We start from the raw sequence: 12,393 nt of genomic DNA, 5'->3' as shown, positions 1-12,393 counted from the left end.
AAGAAGACCATTTAGAAGATACAAACTACATTTAACACTTCACAAAGTGGGTAATCTCAAAAAGCTTTTGTAGGATAAAGAATAAACAAGGATGAGACAAATAGGAAATATCTGATTGGCTGAGGTGAAGTTCCCATCCTTGTTCGGGGGTGAGAAGGCCCAGAGTGGGCTTGGCCTTTGGGGACCGGCCGACTGGACACCCTGCATGTCTGGGTCAAGCACAGCATTCTCAGGGATATGAATGTTCTCAAATTTCGGATTGCTAATGGGGCACCCTGGAAAGGAATGACCCCACCTGGGGCCTAGAGATTTATTTCAGCAACACACAGGCTAAAGACCCAAGCACACAATAGAAACATACAAAATAAAAGCAAATCCCTCCAAAACTCCCTCCACACAGCACCCAAAGGTAATCACTTTTATTAGCTTCTTGTCTCTTCTCCCAAGAGTTGATAACACTTGCTACAGGAAATGTGCATGGGAACATTTTGGGTGGTAACCTGTAGAGCGGAGGAAGGGTGTGTGCCACTGGGTTCTAGTGGGGAGAGGTCAGAGCTGCTGCCGAACGCTCCACAGGGCACAGACAGCCCCACAACAAAGCAGCTTGTGCCCACAGTTCAACCTTGCCTGTGATGAGAAAGCCTGCAGTGGTTTGGAGACCTGAGTGCATCAGAGTCCCCTGAAGGGTGTGTTCAAACACAGATTGCTGAGCCCCACCCCCAGAGTGTCTAATTCAGGAGGTCTGGAGTCACCTTCCCCCCATCATGTGCATTTCTGTAAGTTTCCAGGGGTTGCTGACATTGCAGGTCTAGGGACCCCACTTTTCAAACCTCTGCCTAGGTCTTCCCTGATCTGTCTGGACCAAGTGATACCCTAATACCAGGTCTGGGTTCCACCTGTGAGAAAGGATGAAGGGGAGTGAGGAACACCTCCTGCTCTGTGAGCGCTGAACCGAGATGCAGCAGAACCCGTTTCCAGTTATGGTCAGTTGGCAAGAACTTCATGGTGTGGCCACACTCCACTGCACTAGAGGCTGGAAGATGTGGTCACTAGCAGGGGCCTGCGAGCCCTGCCAAGATGGTGGAGGATTTCATTCCTGGAGGAGGCGGAAAGAATGGACGTCAGGACGGTCTGCAGCTCTACTGAGAGCCCTCCAGCTCTGGGTCCTCCCTGCTCCTCACCTGCTCCTCCAGACACGCCTCCTCTCTGCTCTTCTGGCTGCCGGCCGGCACACCCCCTCAGCGCATTTGCACCCCCTACCCCCTCTGCTTTGGAAGCACTGGTTTCTTCTCTCCATTTGAGTTACTCCCCAGGGAGGCCTGCCCTGCCTGACAGGTGCCCCCTGGCCCCTCTTCCCTGGACCTCCTCCCCCGAATCCTGCTTCCCTGTCCTTGTTACTCAGGGCTCTCGGCAGCAGAAGGCATATTTATTTCCTTCTCCCTTTGCCACAGGAAAGCAAGATTTGTGAGGACAAGGCCTGTCTTCAGATAGATTTGTGCTGAGCCTTTAAGTTCATGAGCTTCTGCAGTGCTCATTAATTTGGAATATTTTCTTTGGGCTTCTTGCACCCGGCGTGGTTGCCAATAGGCCCTGTGGCCCTATCTGACGTTCACGGTTGACCGTTTACCTCTCTAGGGTGGCCTTGTCTCTCTGGATCCTTGGGTTGCAGGTGGGATGTGAGCCAGAGGAGAAAGAGTGGGCTGGCAGCCGATCTCCCTAAGGAGGCAACACCATTTCTCAAAGGAGCATGTGACAGTCACACCCCTTTAACATAATAGCCCAATCAAGGGAGAGGCCTTGATTCATCTGATTTACCCCCATCAGAAAAATCATCTCCTATCTAAACAATCTTGACTTACAAGATTCTTAATGGCTCAAAAATGCCTTATCAGCTTAAGCTGATCTAAGAAAATAAACATTTCATAACTGTGATCACACAAGCGGTTCCAGAAACAAAATAGCTCAGCCCTGATGGATAGTTCTCACAAATAAACCAGGCAATCACACACTCCAGAAATAACTAGAATTTCGGTGACTTCATAGGGAGCCAAATGGAAATGCCCTTGCCAAGTGAATGCTAAAGTCATCCCATGGTCAAAATGTGGTCAGGGGCTAGACATGAGCCAGAAACATTTTGCTCTAGCTAGAGCCACTTTTCAAGTGGAACCCGGTTGACTTGAGTCCCAGCTGAAGTGTTATGCTTAGATATTAGGGAAAGAGGACATCACTACAATGAAATGAGCTCATCTAAAGGGCCTGGCTAACACCGAACAGAAGGACAGGAGCCAGCGGCAGGCCGGGAATCAGGGGTGACTCCGTGTGCTGGGCACTGATGGCCCGTGCCGTCTGGAGTCACTGTACCATATAACCTGGCAGGGTCCTGTAGGGTTAAAAACAGGCCAGGCCTTGGTCCACGGGACAGAGATTTTCAGCATCTGGTTAAACCAGCATCTGGTTAAAATAAAACCAGTTTCCTGTTAACCAGAAAAGGCCAGTTATCAAAAGCAGCTCTTTTTCTCAGCATTTTAATTTTTATGATTTCATGGTGATAAGAGAGCTTCCCGGGTGGCGCTAGTGGTAAAGATCCCTTCTGCCAATGCGGGAGACATTAAGAGACCAGGTTTGGGAAGATCCCCTGGAGAAGGGAATGGCTACCCACTCCAGTATTCTTGCCTGAAGAATCCCATGGACAGAGGAGCAGCAGGCTACAATTCATAGGGACGCAAAGAGTTGGACATGACTGGAGCACCTTAGCGCGCCTGCACATGGTGATAAGAGGAAAGGACATTATTTTTCAGGAGAATGGTGTAGTGATTTCTCTGGGACGTATCTTCCGGGACAAGGTGTCCCTGTGATCTCTTCTAGGATGGATATGACAGTAGCCCAGACAACATCACTGGATGCCTGACTTTGCACACTGGCTCAGCTTTGCAGGAAGTGGTGCTTCTGTCAGGATGCGGCTACACTCACTCCAGGTTGTCTGGAAGGGGTCATTTTGTTCAGACTGTTCCCATAAATTCCCCTAAAGCATAGGTGGTGATTTTTTTTTTTTTATTCCTCAGATTCCAAATCCTTTCAGTAACTGGCTTGGCAGTCTGCATTACGGGCAGTCAACAGAGAGGGCGAATGCTTGGGAAAGCTGTGCCAAACCCGGGCTCAGGATGCCTCTAGGGCTGTGCCAGAAACCAGCGGCTCCGGCAGGGTGGGGACCTGTGCGAAACCACGGGTCGGCTCTCCGGCTTCAGGACTGGTAGGCACCAGCCGCAAAGTCCCATCTTGGCCTCTCCCAGAGTTTTCCAGAAGGTTCTCAAATTTTCTACACAAGACAGGCATCATAATCCTGGGGTTTGATGGTGGAGCTGCCAGCAGCTCCCAGTCAGGGAGTGCCTCCTCGGTGTTCATGGGTAGGATCAGACCTCAGTGAGCTTAGGTCCTCAACAGAAAATATTTTTCATGTGATGTCTTGGAAACTGTTTCTCACAGGCAGAGGCTCACTGAACCTTCAGAGGCCATAAGCAGACACTCTGGAAACCAAAGATGCTTTTCTGGGATTGTGTGAAAAGGCTGTCAATGCCCTTGCAGCTGGTGGTCTGAAGGTCTTCGCTTTCACTTTCTTCCTGTTTCTTCCCCATGAGGCCCCTTCCCAAGCAGCCTCCTTATATTCCTCAGTGGTGATAACCTGATCCTGACGGCAGCCTTCACTCCAGCTGCAAGAGCTTGGACAGAGCTGAGGAGACGAACTCCTCTGAAGAGGTGGGTGTTTGAAGCTCAGCTGTCTGCTCTTTTGAGGGTAACTGGCTTTTTTTTTTTTTTTTTTTTTTTGCCACATCACATGTCTTTTAGGATCTTAGTTCCCTGACCAGGGATGGAATCCAGGCCCTTGGTGGTGAAAGTGCAGGCTCTAACCACTGGACAACCAGAGAATTCCAAGCTTTTCATGTTTTGTTCACAGAGCCCATGACCCATCCCCACACCAAGACTAGTATCCAAACTGTCGGGGGGCTGGCTCTGAGAAAACAGGGCAGTCTCTCTCACCAGACTCCTCACGCTGGCCTGCAACAGAACTTGCTTCTCTCTCGACATGCCTACAATTATCACAGCCTCAGAGCAGCTGGTGTCAAAGACTCAAGCTGGAGCCCCCAACACAACTCAACGGTAAGTCAAGCAAACGCTCTAGGATGTGCCATCCAATATAGTCACCACCAGCCACATGTGCAGGCCAAGTACTTGAGATGTAGCTAGAGGGAACTGAGATGTACTATCAGGATAAGATACGCACCAGACTCTCTAAAATACCCTCTTACAGATTTCATTTTTTGGAGCTCCAAGATCACTGCAGACAATGACTGTAGCCACAAAAGTAAAAGACGCTTGCTCCTTGGAAGAAAAGCTATGACAAACCTAGACAGCGTATTAAAAAGCAGAGACATTACTTTGCCGACAAAGGTCCATATAGTCAAAGGTATGGTTTTTCCAGTAGTCATGTACAGATGTGAGAGGTGGATTAAAGAAGGCTGAGCACCGAAGAATTGATCCTTTTGAACTGTGGTGCTGGAGAAGACTCTTGAGAGTCCCTTGGACAGCGAGGAAATCCAACCAGTTAGTCCTAAAGGAAATCAACCCTGAATATTCATTGGGAGGACTGATGCTGAAGCTGAAACTCCAATACTTTGGCCACCTGATGTGAAGAGCTGACTCATTGGAAAAGACCCTGATGCTGGGAAAGATTGAGGGCAGGAGGAGAAGGGGGAGACAGATAATGAGATGGTTTGGAAGGCACCACAGACTCAATGGATATGAGTTTGAGGAAGCTCTGGGAGATGGTGAAGGACAGGGAGGCCTGGTGTGCTGCAGTCCATGGGTTTGCAAAGAGTCGGACATGAATTAGTGACTGAACAAGAGCTAATGCTTATATAGATCACATTTTGAAATGATACTATTTTTGATATAGTGGGTTAAATAAAACCAACTATTAAAATTAGTGTCATCTGTTTGTTTTTACTTTCTTTCGTGAAGTTACTGGAACACTTTAAATGACCTATGAGGTCCACATCATATTTCCATAGGACAGCGCTACCCTAGAAACTCAGAAAGAAGCTTCAGTGTGGCCTGAGGGTCAGAGACATTCCTAGAGAAAAGCAGAGTGGAGCTGCCCTGAGATGGGGGTGGGGGTATTTATTTCATCAGAGAAGGAGAGAAGGGCTTTTCATTTGGGGAGAAACTGCTTTAACTCACTAGCCGACCAGCAGGACCAGGGCGACAGGAGGAGCCAGACACTAACTGGATTTTACTCAGGTGCCCGTTTAGCTCATCAGCTTTTCAGTCTGCATTGGTACACGAGGCGAAGAAATTGGGAGCCGCTGATGTGATCTGTCTCCTGGCCCGTCTGCCCTCCAGGAGGAGAGGGACCTGTGCTTGCCTGGCAAGCTGCTTGTCCAGCAGCTAGCACAGAGGCATTTTTGTATCTGGGCAAAAAGTTCCAGTGGGAACAACTGCCACTTCAATGCTGCAGATCTATCCTCTAAGGACTTACTGTCTACGCAGGGTTCTCAAATATCCTTCAGTTGGTATAACTACTCCCTGTGTTTCACACATAAGGAGGCAGAGTCCCCTAGGGGTTAAAAAGAGGCAGAAAATCACATGGGGTAAGAGAGGAAATCAAGGGTTTGCCTCCCTCCCCGCTTCTGTACCCTGAACCACCACGTTCTACCTGATTCCAGCCTCTGCTTGGACCCAGGGCCCCACCCCAGGCGCCAGGTCTGGCCCGCTCCACTGCTGGCCACTCCCGATCCATCAGGTACTGCCCAGCACCCAACCTGCGCCTCGGGCTGTGGGATGTAGGAGGAGCATCCAAAGCGGGCTCTCTGAAGGTCTCTGCTGGCTGGGGAAGCGCTGTGGGTGGGAGGGTTGGTTGGCCAGCCGCTGGCAGGCCCCGAGGGCCCTGCCCCTGGGCCAGTCCCCACATGCTCCCTCCCTCGGGGTTTGCATCTGCTCCAGGGGCCTTTGTAGTCCAGGCCTCTGGTTTCTCTTTCACTCGGCAGGTTCCATCTGGCATTTAGATATTATAAATAGCCGCTGCTAGGGTGTGACTTGGGTGGAAACCTGGAGGTTGTACTCCACCCTGAAGGGGAAAAAAGTCTTATTTGATTCATTTTGGGCTTGGAGGCTTCTAGCTGTTTAGAATGCCAATTAGGTGGCAGCTGCAGGGTTTTTCCTTTCTCTATCCCAAGATGCCTGTCTGATTTTTCTGGGCCCGTTGACTTAAGCTCTTACAGGAGGATGGGTGGGGCGGGCTTGGCAGGACCCCAGCGGCTCTGAACGCGAGCTGGCTGAGTTTTGCTGACTTTCTGCCTGTGGGTGGGGAGTGGGCAAGTTTCCACAGAGGAGCCAACCCTTCCCTGTTTCTTCCATGATTTAGGAGCTTGGGAGAAGAGGAGGGAGGTTTCCCTGAGGGTGGGGAGTGCAGCCAGCCAGTCCTGAGGAAGCCCCCAAACCAGTGCCCTAACCGATGCCCCCGGAAGAGCTCTAGACCTCCTGGTTCCCACACAACTTGGGTCTCTGCACCAGGCATCCGGCACTGACCGTGCCGCTGTGTGGATTACATCCACTCTGAGGTGCTGTTTCCTCATCAGTGAAGTGCGGGTTACAGGGCCCACCCAGGATTCTGGGAAGGGTGGTGTGGCCCAACACACAGGCAGCACTTGGCACAGTGCCTGGCACACAGTGAGGGCCCACAGCTCTCACCAGCTTTCATATTAGACTGAAACACAAAGTCAGATAACATGCAAAGAACAGTTTCTGAAGTGTTCAGTGCAACTTACAGGAAGACCAAAGAAATTGCAAGGCTTCCAGTTACCAGCTGAATGTTGCTATCTAAAATGATATCTTAAAATGAAAGTACCACATAATAAAATACAAAATATTTACTAATACATAATAGAAAGATCATGACAAGACGAAATGACAGTGAAAAAGCAAAGCAAGTGAGTATGTCAGCAGAAAAAAGCAAGAAACATCCAAACACTCTGTTATGCCCGATGTCCCAATCCCCGAGTGGGAAGAGAGAAGGTTTCCAAGACAATGCAACTCGCAAAAAAGAGAAGTTTATTGCTGACTCGAGTCAGGGCTCCCTCCGCGCATCCAACGCAGTGGTGTAGAGTCAGAGAGCACTGAGCTCAAGCTGGTACCCAATTTATAAGGTGTGCATAAGCAGGTGGTAGCTGGCTTAAGTGGATTGGTTACATGTTTGCAAATTGGCAATCTTATTGGCCCAAACCTTCGCGGGCTTTTTTCAAACTTGGGCTTTCGCGGGCTTTTCAGCTTTCCCGATAGGTTCACTTTTTCTTGCTAGGTGCATGTTGATTGGCTGGCTCCAGGTTACCTGATGGGGGCGGGGAATCCCACCATTTCAGGGGAAACCGAAACCCAGGTCCGGCCGCCTGCCAGCCCCAGCAGCCTCACACACTCGTGCTCCAGGAGTCATCACCATCATCAGAAGTCCTTGGTGTGGGACCTTTTGGCTCCTTCTCTATGTATATAATGATTTGCATTTGTGTGTGTGGGGGGGGTAGGTGGGGGCTGAAGCTCTGACATAGTGAAAAGAGTAAATGAGTAACACTTCTCTGTGGACCTGCCTAGGGCTCCTAACAATCTCAGCCCTGTCAGCAGTGGTGGCGGCGAGGCTTCCTTAAGGGTTCTCCCTGTGGATTTTTCTGCAGAAAAACCCAGTTGAGAGTCCTGCACAGTTCCTTTGGCCAAGAGACTCTTGCCTCTTTGGGACTTCCCTAGAAGAATGGGAAAATTTGAAAGGAGGGCTCAGGTCCTGCCGTTTGGCAAGAGGAATGTGAAGTCATTAGAATTAGGGCAAAGATGTGAATATCATGTCATTATTGAACAAATACTGAGTCATCTGTTCACTTATAAGTAGCTTTTGTTGTGTGATTAATTAGGATGAAAATACTGTTCATTTTAAATTAAATCTAGAGTTCATTCCAGAACCTGTTGACCTGTATAGTAAGAGGGTAAGATGTGAAGCAGTTCCCCCATTGTCTTCAGATTCCATCAGCTGTGAGACACTATAGGTGTTCAAAGGTGGCTGGTTGCCTTTCTGCCCTCTAACCTGCATCCTTCCCTAGAGTGGTGGAGGAGGAAGGGAATATGCAGCCCAACTAATGCAGCATCTTAGTTACCCAACTGAGTGAACCATTCAAACCCTCTGCATCCCAGGAAAATCTGACTACAGAAACTTTGGGGCTTTCTAGGTAATAACACTGGATGCCTTAGGGGAGCTCAATTGTACGTCATGTTATCTCTAAGCTCGAGGCCTGTGAGTCAGTCTTTTTGGACAATGTCAGATGAGAGAAGCTTACTGGCTGGCAGGTAATGTAGACACCCCTTTCTTCAGATAGGTCCTTGCCTCGGGTCCTCCATGGCCTGGCAAAGTGTTCAGGGGTCTAGCCTCTCATTCTCTGTTCTTCCCTTTCCCCAACTGGAGAGAGCTTCAACCATCTCCCAGAACAGCACTTAATACACCCTTCTTCTTATCTGAGCCTTCATTATCAGATGTCAAGGTATTTCATATGGAGATATCAATGCCACTTTTCAGAGAAGTAGTGGCTTAAAACCTGAAGATAGAGAAGAATATGAAATAGCTGCAGATCAACACCTTGGTTTCACTCATTCATTCATTCATTGTTTGCCTTCCCTGAGTGCCTAGAGAAATACTTCTTAAACCCACCTTCTTCATTGTTGCCACCCTGTTTGTTTGTTTTGTTGTTTTTTGGCTGTACTGGGTCTTCGTTGTGGTGCTCAGGCTTAGTTGACCTGCAGCATGTGGGATCTTAGTTCCCTAAACAGGGATCGAACCTGTATCCCTTGCACTGGAAGGCAATTCTTAACCACTGGACCACCAGGGAAGTCCCACTACCACCTTTTTCAAGCCACCATCCACTTGGACAAGTGCAAGAGTTTCTTAATATGTTTTTCTTTTTTTCTTTCATTCTTGACTTTCTCCCACCATTCTCATTAAGGTGATCTAAACAACAGTAAAGAAAGAAAGAAAGGAAGAAAGTGAAGTCGTTCAGTTGTGTCCGACTCTTTGCGACCCCATGGACTGTAGCTTGCCAGGCTCTTCTGTCCATGGGATTCTCCAGGCAAGAGTACTGGAGTGGGTTGCCATTTCCTTCTCCAGGGGATCTTCCCAACCTAGGGATCAAACCTGGGTCTCCTGCATTGCAGGCAGATGCTTTATCCTCTTAGCCACCAGGGAAGCCCAAACAACAGTAACCCCTCCCCACCCCCCCAAATCTGATCTTGTCTCTTGGCACTTCAGCTGAAATTCGCTGACTGCCTTTCCCTTCCATCTGTTACTTGGGGGATGAACACTAAACCCTTCAAGGCCCTCAGAGCTACGGCTGCTGCCCACTCCCAGGGTCAGCAGTCCGTCCCTTTCTGTCCTGCAGTGACACTGGCTATCTTTCAGATCCTCAAATCCACAGCAGTCACCCTTCCTCCTTCTGAAGCTTTGCCTAGGCTGTCTCCTCCCTTCCCTCCTTACCTCAAATTAACTCATTTACTTTGGATTACAGCTCAAACATCACTTCCTCAAAAAGGCTTTCACAGCCTCCAGGCTTGAACAACTTCCTTGCAATATGTTCTGTTAACGCTTGGTAATTGTCTTTCATATCACTTATCTGAGTGATGCTTACATATTTCTCTGGGTGGTTATTTGTGTTCACAGACACTAGTCTGTCTCCCCCTCAGATGACTCATTGCTGAGGGTAGGGGCTGTGCCTATTTTGCTCACCGCTCTATGCTCAGAGCCTAGCACAGAGCCTAACACAGTGCGGGATAAAGATCTGTCAAATCCTTCTCCGGATTTGTGGACTGGGCTCCCGGGAGTTTATCATCAGCGAAGACACAAAGATTCTTCAATGCCATCTTCAAATGTCATCCTCATCTTGAAGTTTCTCTGTCCGATCCTTCTCTCCTCTCCACTCTGGGCAGAGTAAATCTCTTCCAATACGCGCCCACATGTGCTCTGTGTCCGTAGTAATCTCTTCTTGGGCTTGGAGACGTCCCTGTAGCTCAAATGGTAAAAAATATGCCTGTGAGGAAGGAGACCAGGGTTCGATCCCTGGGTTGGGAAGTGTCTCTGGAGGAGGGAGTGGCAACCCACTCCAGTATTCTTGCCTGGAGAATTCCATAGACAGAGAAGCCTGGCAGCTACAGTCCATGGGGTCGCAAAGAGTCGGACTGAGCGACTAACACATTATGTCTTAAAAAGAATAATCAATTTATTTTTATTGGCATAAAATTGATTGACAATGTTGTGTTAGTTTCAGATATATCTCCCTGGGCTTTTGGAAGAAGACTAGTCTCACCTCATCCATCCCTTTCAACTGGACAGCGCCACCTGGAAACCTGTATCCATTTCTCAGGGACTGTAACCAAATACAACAAACTGGAAGTCTGAAATCAAGGTGTCAGCAGGGCCATGCTCCTTCTGAAACTTGTGGAGGAGAATCTTTTCTTGCCTCTTCTAGCTAGTGTTTCCTGACTGTCCCCTCCACCTGCCCCGCCCTCTCAGCTGCTTGGGAAAGTCCTGCTGATCCTTCCAGCTCCACGCTGTTCTCCTCTGTGCGGCTGATCTGACCTATCATCAAAGAGAGTCAGCTCCTCCCTCCTGCGCTCCCACCGCACCTTGCCTGTAATGCCAACATTGTCCTTATCACCTGTTATCACAAGGATTTAATATCCCCTGAATCATGGAATAGTAGATGGTAGGTGCCTTGAGGGCAGGGACTGCGTATCCTTCAGTTTTTAAGGTCGTATCTCTAGCGCCCACAGGGTGATTGGTATGAAAAAGGGAGCCAACTCAATAAATGATGAATTAATGAATAAATGAGTAGTGAACTGGCTAAATGGAATCTGTGCAGGCTGTCAGTAGAGGGTGATGGAGGAAGGCCTCAAGGACCATGAAACACTGTGTAGTAGGACTCTATGGTTTGAAGACATTAGGATTCAGTGGTCACAATTTAAGCTTAAGTGGAGTTCACAGTAATATTGACCTATATAATGTACATTACTGGGCTTGAGGGAGTGAAAGGATTATAGAAAGTAAAGCTATCATTTGTGCAATCAAGAAGGAGAAGTTTAAAAAGAAGTCTCCAAATTACTTTTAATTCAGTGAATGCACAAGAGAATAAATGTGGGTCCTCTTAGTGGGAAGCAGTTATCTAGAAAAATAACTCGCACAGCCAGCATGGCTATTAAAATCATGTTGTAATAATCACTGCTGCAGTGGTAACACTGGAAAAACATGAAACAGTTTGTGAACAAAGTGTAAGTCTCCTATCTATCTATCTATCATTTATCTACACACCTAATCTACCATCTATCTACTCCAGAAGATCAGGAGGGGCAGATCTGAGTTTTGTGGGGTTCCCCATTATCTCTTTAAATTTTATTTGATAGCAACAGAAGCCTTCTACACCCAGTGATGACTTGGACAACTTAAGGAACTTACTGTCACAGTCAGGTAATTAAAAAAGTCCCTTGAGCTGCAAAAAGCAGGCTCACTTCAGCTTTTAGCATCCCAAGTCCCAAGTGACCATTAAACTCTGCAGCTGAGCATTTAGCCTCCCCTCTTCCCATGGCTCCGGCCGGCCTGCTCCTGGAAACCTGCCCTGGGAAAGGGGGCATGGTCCTTTCCCTCTCCTCGCCCTTGGCCCACCACCTCCCCTTCCTAGCTGCTGTTTCCCTGCATGCCTGGAGTGAAGCCCAGAAAGGGGAGAGGTAAGGGAATGAGAGTGTTCTCACGTGGCTGGGTGGCCGGAGCCCTCTGGGCCGGCAGCTGGCCGCTGCGGGGTGGCCTGGCAGATGATGAAAGCTGGGCCTGGCACGGGCTCTGCAGAGGCCTCCAGCTGGGCCCCTGTCTCCTGTGGCTCCCTTGATCCAGGCTGAAGTTCTCCATCCCTCTGGGTGGTCTCACGTGACTCCTGCCCCAGTTCCTGGGCTGCCGGAGGTGTAACGGCCAGCCCCTGTCTGCTGAGGTCTCCGTCCGAGCCTTCGGGCCCAAGACCATGCCATAGCACTCCGTGCCCGCTTGCTTTCCCACAGGCCCTCATCTGGTCTCGGGACACTCCCCTTGCTCTGCACCAAAGCAGCATCCATTGCTAACATTTAAATATCCCTTCCAATGTCCTTGCACTGAAGTCCTATGCATTTTACGTTTATTACCTCAATTAACACTCACAACCACGGACGAGGTGGGTAGAGCTGGCAGACCTCATCCATGGGTATTTATTTAAAACTTCTGTCTGAAGTTCTGTCGTCATAAAACATGGCAGGAACATTTAATTTCCTGATTGGTTTTGACTTCAGACATAGGAA

This window comes from Odocoileus virginianus, chromosome 21 (genome assembly GCF_023699985.2).
Source record: "Odocoileus virginianus isolate 20LAN1187 ecotype Illinois chromosome 21, Ovbor_1.2, whole genome shotgun sequence".
Classification (NCBI taxonomy): Eukaryota; Metazoa; Chordata; class Mammalia; order Artiodactyla; family Cervidae; genus Odocoileus; species Odocoileus virginianus.
The sequence above is the reverse complement of the archived record's forward strand: the minus strand, read 5'-3'. Positions refer to the sequence as shown.